Source organism: Globicephala melas, chromosome 6, assembly GCF_963455315.2.
Source record: "Globicephala melas chromosome 6, mGloMel1.2, whole genome shotgun sequence".
Lineage (NCBI taxonomy): Eukaryota > Metazoa > Chordata > Mammalia > Artiodactyla > Delphinidae > Globicephala > Globicephala melas.
Window position 1 is genome coordinate 32,334,726 of NC_083319.1, and position 9,236 is coordinate 32,343,961.

Consider the following 9,236-nt stretch of genomic DNA (forward strand, 5'->3'; position numbering starts at 1 on the left):
TTTGGGACTTGAGAGTTCCTGAATGTTTGTTTACAAAAAATGATGAATATATTTTTGAATTATTTCAGAAGACAGAGTCCTTTGCTTTCAAGAAATTATCAAAAAGCTCTATCACTCCAGAATCATTAAGAACTATTATTCTAAATAATGTTGTTTCTCTCTTTCACAGTTGAAAATCTTGAAGTGTTGGTTATACAGATTATCTCATCTACCAGTAACTTGGTCTTTACAGTTAATCTAAGCTTGAAAGCAAAAAAGGAAAATCTCCAGACACCAAAAATAAAGAGTCTAACAGCTACAGTAGTTAGTGGGAATTAGAGATGATGGGGAAGTTCACCGCCAAAAGATTGGTCCACAGACCCAACAAAATGGGAAAATTTACAGCTAAGGGACTAGAGATAATAAAGTAACCTAAAAATAAAATTAAAATAGGTACATTTCAAAATAAAAATATAAAGAAAGAAACAGAATCTTAAAAAAAATTAGATAATATTATGAAACAGTAACAGGTCAATCTGAAAATAAACCAAGTAAAAATTCTACAAATAAAAACCTCCAAAGATGGGTTAAACAGTAAATTTTGTAGCTGAAAAGACAATTATTGATTGGAAGCTATCAGTATGAACACAGAGGAATAAGGACACATAAAAAGAAGATAAGCAACATTAAGGATAAAATGACAAGCTCAATAACAAGTAGGAGTCCCATAAGGAAAGAATAAATAAAATGGCAAAAAGGCACTATTCAAAGAGAATATGCTGAGAATTAAGATGTAAAGCCTCAAACTGAAAATGCACATAAACACTAAGTAGCATAAATAAAAAACAAATTTACCTAAACACATGGAAGGGAAATTTCAGAACATTAGGGACAAAGAAAAAATATCTTAAAAAGCAAACCGGAGATAAAAGACAGATAAACTAAAACAACAAAAGCAGTAAACTTTTCATCAAAGCAACATATCAAAAGATAGGAATATCTTCAAAGTGCTGAGTTGGTATATACCCAGGTTAATTATTATTCAGAAGTGAAAGTAAAATAATCATTTTCAGACATACAAAGACTGAGTTTATTACCAAGCCCTTCATTAAAAGAACTACTAAAAGGCATGCTTTAACAATAAAGAAAATAAACCCAAAAGAAAGGAATGGCAAGGAGCAAAAAAATATAATAAAGTATACTGTTACTGGGTGAATAAAGGAAGCAATGAAGAACAAATAAAAGATTTATTGTGAATAACCTGATCAAATATAATAAAAATGTTTCCATGTAAATTATTATTTTTCTATAATGTATTTTTTATAGCAGCATGGTATCACATTGTACAGATGTTCGATAATTTAATCATCTAATGTTGGCCACTCAGGATGTTTCCAATTTTCCACTATTATAAACTAAACCACAGTGTAATTACTCTTCTTTTACGCAAATCCATACTACCATCTATGATTATTTATTTAAAGTAAATACCTGGAAATAGAATTAATAGGTACATACATTTTTTAAGGCTTCTGATTCTAAATGTCCCAAAAAAGGCTGTGCCTATTTACATTCCCACTAGCAACATATCAAAATGTCCACTTATCTGGATTAAAGACTTAAATGTGAGACCCGAAGCCATAAAACTCCTAGAAGAAAACATAGGCAGTATACTCTTTGACACTGGTCTTAGCAATATGTTTTTGGATCTGTCTCCTCAGGCAAGGGCAACAAAAGCAAACAAAGAAATAGGACTACATCAAAATAAAAAGCGTTCTCAGTGAAGGAACCCATCAACAAAACAAAAAGGTAACCTATTAAATGAGAAAAGATATTTGGAAATGATATATCTGATAAGGCATTAATATCCAAAATATACAAAGAATTCACACAACTCAACATCAAAAAAATAAACAATCCAATCAAAAACTGGGTAGAGAATCTGAACATTTTTCCAGGAAAGACAGACAGATGGGAAACAGACACATGAAAAGATGATCAACATCTCTAATCATCAGGAAAATGCAAATCAAAACCACAATGAGCTATCACCTCACACCTGTCAGAATGGCTATCATCAAAAAGACAAGAAATTTCAAGTGTTGGTTGTTGGCAAGGATGTGGAGAAAAGGGAACCCACATGCATGTGGTGGGAATGTAAACTGGTGCAACCACTATGAAAAACAGTACGGAGGTTCCTCAAAAAATTAAAAACAGAACTATCATATGATCCACCAATTCTAATTCTGGTATTTATCTGAAGAAAATGAAAACACTAACTGAAAAGATATATACACCCCTATGTTCATAGAGCATTATTCACATTAGCAAGATATGGAAGCAACCTTTAAGTGCTCAAAGATAGATGAATGGCTAAAGAAGATGTGATACATATACATACATACATACACACACACACAGACACACACACACAGACACACACACACACACACAATGGACTATTACTCAGCCATAAAAAAGAATGAAATCTTGCCATTTGCAACAACATGGATGGACCTAGAGGGTATTATGCTAAGTGAAATAAGCCAAAGAAAGACAAATGCCGTATGATTTCATGTACACGTGGAATTTAAAAAACAAAACAGAACAGAAACAGATCCACAGATACAGAGAATAATCTGGTGGTCACCAGAACGGAGGCAGCATGGTGAGTGAAATGCGTGAAGGGGAGTAAGGGGTGCACATTTCCAGTTATAAAATAAACAACTCACAGGGATGTAAGGTACAGCATACGGAATATAGTTGATAATATTGTAATGACTTTGCAGGATGATAGATGGTTACTAGACATCATGGTGATAAATTCATAATGTATAAAAATGTCAAATCATTATGTTGTATACTGGAGATAAATACAGTATTGTATGTCAACTATACTTCAATTTAAAAAACTTTAAAATATCCATTTATCCACACTCCAACCAATACCTGATATTATCATTCTTCTTAAGACATTCAACTGGTGACAAAAATGGTATCTCATTATTGTTTTATTTTGCATTCTTTATATTACTAATGAGATTGACTTATTCTCTATTTGCATTTCTTCTTTCATCAATTGCCTGCTCGTGCTACAGGGACTGTCTTTCTCTTATTATATTAACATATAATAGTCTCATAAATTATCAATATTTCCCTAACACTAATGTTCCCAGTTTGTCACATTGCCTCTTGTGTTTTCTTCCACTATGCAGATTATATAAGAAGCTATCTTTATATCTATTACTATTCCTATCAAAATGTTTTTTAAAATACCTGGTATTCAACAGATGCTAATGGAACTAAAACATTTCTTCACATGTCTCTTCTACACAATTTCTAATCCTATCACTCTAGTCAAACAGCACAATATGCATAGCACATTACAAATGTCTTATTTGGCCTGTGTTTAGACTCTTTCCCCTCTCCAATTTTTCCCCATAGATTACCACCAAAGAATATATCTAAAACAACAAAGGCAACATGCTCCTCCTCTGAATAAAAACTTCTAAGAGTTCCCTATTATCTGAACAAGAAAATAAAATGTTCATAAGTAATCCACCCAACCTACTGAAATATCATCACCCAATCTCTGCTTTTGGCTTGCAAGGTGCTCCCTCTGTCTAGATGCTCTTTTATATCCCATCTGCCTCTCAACTTTGTGTATCATTTGAGATACAACTCAAATGATTCTGCCTTCTCCTCCACTAATCAGTTTATGGTGTACTTGACAAACCCCAATTATTGACTATTTGGCTTGTTTTCACTGCTCCCCTATGCTATGATGATAGCTCTCTTTTTTGAATTCAAAAAGCAATATTTCCAGGTCAGAGTGCATGACTCTGCCCCTCAGCTTTTTGTGCTCAAGGAATAACCTGCTGCCTCACAAGGGCCATCTCTAGGGGAAGACATTCTGGCCTAAGACCCTCCCAAGACTTTCCCAACTCTTGGTCTACTTCTAGAGAGTATTTTTTTTTCTCTCCACCATTTTCATTTCTATAAAATTATAATAAATTACCCATATAAAACTAAGAAGGGAACACAGCATTCAAATAGTTGCATTAAAGTATGATGTTACTGAAACAAAGTCATCCAACAGTGCCTCTGATCATAAAATAGCTCAAATAACGTTTATAAGCTATTAAGGGAAGGTCGTAATTCAATATAGAAATTGTGGTTTAAAAGTGTGATTAAATAATCAGTTGAAAATGTATTTCAGCATTTCTTGATTTTTAAGACAGAAAACTGGGAAATATTTCTGATATAATTCAAACACAGGATTAAAAAATACATTAACATCACAGGTATTTAAAATATGTCTATGAAAAAACAAGAGAAAACACACAAAAATGCCTAATTTCTCAAACTTCTGTAAAGTTGTTGTATTACTTTTCACTTTATTTTTCTAGTGTAATGGAATATTTGGGGCGACAGAATTGTTTGTATCATGAGAATGGTGGTGGATAAACAATTATATGCATTTATCAAAATTCACAGAACTGTACACCACAAAAGGTGCATTTTTGTATATTAAAAAACAAAAACAACGAGATGTGGGGGAACCCAAAATGAAATACAAACTATAAAAAATAAAATTAACTGTATTACAAATGAACAACATAACCACAATGAAAGAAGTAGGGGAAGAAAATAACTAATCTAGGTAACTTTGGAAAACAGATGCTGGATACTCGATACTAGTGTCTAGATATGGGATCCTAGATACTAAACTGGATACTATAAGGCTAAAGACCAAAAGAATTACACACAACTATACTGTACTCTAGTTATTTGTTTCTCATAGGACTATGGGTTAGAAATCCTGAAATTACTTTATGTGTATACTAGGACTGAACAAATAAGGAAATATTTTGTAGAACACAAAAGCCAGATTTCTCACTGTTGAAGAAAGAAGTTACAAATAAGAGGCAAGACTAGAATGAACCCTGTGGTACTGTATTAGAAACAGAAGTATCAGGATAAACTTTAGTTTAGAAAAAAAAAAAAAAATATATATATATATATACAGACATATATCTAAAATACGTGTGTGTATACAGATATATACAGATAAACACAAAAATAAATATAAATCTTTGCAGATGCATGAATATACACATATGTGTGCCTGTATCTCCATGAAATATATGGATTTACAGTTGACTCTTGAACAATATGGATTTGAACTGAGAGGGTCCACTTACAGTGAAGTTTTTTCAATAAATACTATTTTTTCAATAAATACTACATGATCCACAGTTAGTTGAATCCGTGGATATGGAACCGCAGATACAAAGGGCCAACTATGGGACCTAAGTGGCTTCGTGTTTTGCTATCCACTGCAGGTCCTAGAACCATTCTCTGTGGATACCAAGGGACGACTGTATATACAGCTAGAAATAATACATACACTCACACACACACACACACACGCTTCTAAGATGTCTTCTGCCAGGCACTGGAAGTAATGATAACCCAGTAGCAATGAGCACACCTAGCGCCCAGATCCTTGGTGTTTAAATACTACTCTCCAAACAAAGAAAGCAGGGGTCTTTGGAGAAATGGTGGATTCCAGGGCAGGGAAAATGCAAGAGAAGCTTGGAGCATCCAAGAAGCAAGGAAGTTCTCAAAAAAGGATGAGAGCCTATAAAAAGGGCACAAGAAGCAACCTGAAAAAACTTGAAATGGACGAAGCTGGAACAATTTGAGACATAAAACAAATAACGAAAGTGTAGGAAAATAACCAATAGAAAAATAAATGAGTCCATACAGATACAAAAACAATAAATTAACAATAAATAAATAAATGGGATGAAGATGCAGCTCTTCCTTACAGAAAAACTCCAATTAATAAATTACAAAGGAATGAGGGAAACAGAAAACCACCATTAGAACATTACAGTAATAATTACTGAAGGCAAGATCATCAATGGATGCTAAAATCAACAAATTAAAGTTTGAGGAGAAACAGGATATTTGCATTGTTTAAAAGTAGTTCTCCCCCAAGATACTGATTAATTACAAAGGGAAAAATAGTTACTTTACATTAGAGAATCCCAGCTGACACCACCTTATTAACCAAGTGATCAAGAGCAATATCAAATGCAGTGTGTCATATAATGTACCCCTCATATGACGAACTACTGAGAAGGGCATATACACTTCTGTGGTATCAGCAAAAGTACACAACCTTAATCTAATCTTGAGAAAACATCAGACAAAACCCAATTGAAGGACACTCTACAATATAACTAACCAGGACTCTTCCAAAGTGTAACGGTCATGAAAGACAGGAAAAGACTTAGAAGTTGTCACAGACTGGAGAAGATCAAGGAGCCATGCCAACTAAATGCAACGTGGGATCTTAGATTGAATCGTGGAACAGAAAAAGGACTTTAGTATAAAAAACGATGAAATCTGAAGAAAGTTGGTGATTTAGTTAACAGCGTTGTGCTGAAATTAATTTCTTACTTTTGATAATTGCATTATAGTTACGTAAGATGTTAACATTAAAGGAAATTGTAGAGAACTCTGTATTACTTTTGTAACTTTTCTGTAACTGTAAAATATTTCAAAATAAATAGTCTCTTAAAATAATGTGTAAACTGATGTTTCCCATAAGACAGGACAAATATTTTGAGGTCAAAGAATTGCAATCATATTCACTGCACTAACACTTGGGGTGGGCGGGGCGGGTGCCAGGTGCTTTACAAACCACCTTTAGTGCTTACAACTATTACCAGCTGAGTACCATACTACTCACGTTTCCAATAAGGAAAAAGTACTGGGAGGTTAACCAAATTACTTAAGGTTATTTATAAGTGAACAGCCCCATTTCTCAGGAAAAGTCCAATACCGCTGGCAACGCCCCCTTCTAAAAACGTTATGAACACCTTTCCACATTTCCCCACACCTGGGGCACCGAATTCCCTCAGGCACGTCGCCCCGTATTTCTCACTGGGGGAAGGGGTACTGAATTTGGAAAGAAAAGTCAAGGCCCTCGGACCTACCTACCGTACGGTCTGCTCTCTGAGCCTCCGATTCCGAATTGTAAAAAAAGGGGAGACAGACGTGGGGCCTTCTGCGAACCACCCTCCCTGGTATGGCTGACAGGAGGCTCCCCCCTCGCGCCCCAGGACCTCCCCTAAACACCCTCGAGCCTCGCGTCATCCCTCGCAGCGTCACCCACCGCGCACCTGGGCCACATAAACCAAACGCCACCTCCCCCCACCCCCGCCCCCGAACGGGTGCGCGGGACCCTCTCCAGACCTAGACGCCGGCGACCCTGATGACCTAAGACCCACGGTGCGTCACACGCAGGACAGACGAAGTAAACTTTTCCACCCTGAGACCCCGGGAGGCCGTCAAGCTCGCCCGACCGGCCGCCTCCCTATACCCGCTTCGAAAGCACCTCCAAAACCGAAACCACCACTTCTTCAAGCCGAGAGGAACTCCCACAGCGTTCGCACTTACAACCTGATGCCCTGCTTCCTGCGGGGCGCCCCTCCCGCGCGCGGGACGGGCACCCGGCCCACGACGCCGGCCAGGACCTTACGCCCCCGTGGGGGCCTATCGCGATCCCCTTACCTCCCGCCGGGACGTTCGAGGCCGGTGGGTACGCACGGCGCAGGCGCAGGCGCGGGCGCGACAGGACGGGGCGTCGCGATAGGCGGGCTGGGCTGCGCCACGCCCCCTCCCGCCCAGTTCCGGCCTCGAGGGGTGTGGCTGGCGCCTCTGTGTGTACAGACGCGGTCGCCGCTCTGGACCGTCTTACTAAGTGGTATTGATTTATGTTGTGGGGTTGTAACAAGGGAGCCAAGAGGAAGGAGACGCACAAATGCTCTTTAAGTGTGTCAGTTCGTTGAGTTTTAAGTGTGAGACAATTCACATCTGTATAGCCCACTACATTTTGCAACTTTTTTGTCCATTTTCCTCTGTTCTTCTAGGAATTTTATTGGTGGGCTGGCCGGGTGTTCTTACCTCTTTACACCTGTAGAAACTGAAGCTCACAGAGGTTGTGCCTTCTCCATCTACACCCCACTCTGAGGTAGACGGCACAAGTCTTAATTGTAACAGGCACAGAAACTGAAACTCAGACAAGTTGTGCTTTTTCCCAAAAACGGGTTGAACCAGTGTCAACCCAGTGCCAGTATCCTTATCCCAATTTTATAGATAATGATGCTAAGCCTCAACAAAGAGTTCTAGTGACTCACTAGCAGTTCGGCCATGTAGTGACACAGTTGGAACTTCAACTGGGTTTCCTAATTCCCTTTTCAAGTTCTTCCAGCTGATACCAATGAACAAACGGTTGGCTTTGAAGCCCTGTCCAGGTCACAAGTCCTCCTCCCTGGATGGCCTGACTTCCAGATCCAGCCTTTTTAATATGCGTTTGTGAATATTCAGATGACTTGCTCAGAACGTATCCACTGATGGTACTATCCTTAGAAGTCATAAGGATATTCAAGCCATAGCTAAGGAAACTCAGCTCTTAGGGTCTTCCAGTGGAGTGGGAGTAGGGGTAGAAATTGTGGACCAATGAATATTAGGGGTCTGTAAGAATTGCCTTGAAAGGTAATTTCTAAAATAAAGCATAAAATCTGCTAAGCGTTTTGGATTTTCTTTGTGAGTATAATGAGTGCTGATTTCTTTTACTCTAGGAATGAGGTGTTTATAAGATTTTAATTCTAAGGAGAAAAATTAAAGTATTAGCCAATACCATGGGAAAAAATTTTTTATGCAAGACAAGAGCTTACTGTTGTGGCCTCTCCCGTTGCGGAGCACAGGCTCCGGATGCGCAGGCTCAGCGACCATCACTCACGGGCCCAGCCGCTCCGCGGCATGTGGGATCTTCCCAGACCAGGGCACGAACCCGCGCCCCCTGCATCGGCAGGCAGACTCTCAACCACTGCACCACCAGGGAAGCCCCAAAACAAGAGCTTTTGAAGTAAAGGTCATTCAAGTTAAGCTCTGAAAAAAATCTACCTCAAATACACTAGGGAGATGTGACACTCAAGGATTCTAAACTTGAACCTAGCCTTCTAGGTTATTATACATATGTTTGCTAAAAGTTAGGTGTGTTCAAGGTAGCTAAATAGAACGTTTTAATCTAACAGTTTGTTAGCTTTATAATCTTTAAATATTTAGATATATGGTGTGTGGACCTCTTTTTGTACTCTTGCCTGGGCACTGAAATTGTTAGGAGCAGGCCTGCTGCTACTAGCCAACATTTTCCTGCGGTCCTAACTGAACCAGGAAGG

General features: G+C 38.2%; 1 protein-coding gene across 5 annotated transcripts in view; it reads right to left on the reverse strand.

The window, feature by feature from the left end:
- The window catches only part of STX17 (syntaxin 17), an 84,677-nt gene extending 77,065 nt beyond the window's left edge, over positions 1 to 7,612 (reverse strand). For 3 of the 5 annotated variants that reach the window (XR_011377530.1, XR_011377531.1, XM_030829847.2), the window contains exon 1: positions 7,453 to 7,573. The gene's annotated coding sequence lies outside the window, so the exon portion shown is untranslated. Of the gene's footprint in view, positions 1 to 7,452 lie in introns of all 5 variants that reach the window. The other 2 variants (XM_030829848.2, XM_030829850.2) reach the window with 2 other exon arrangements.
- Between the last annotated feature and the right edge of the window lie 1,624 nt (positions 7,613 to 9,236).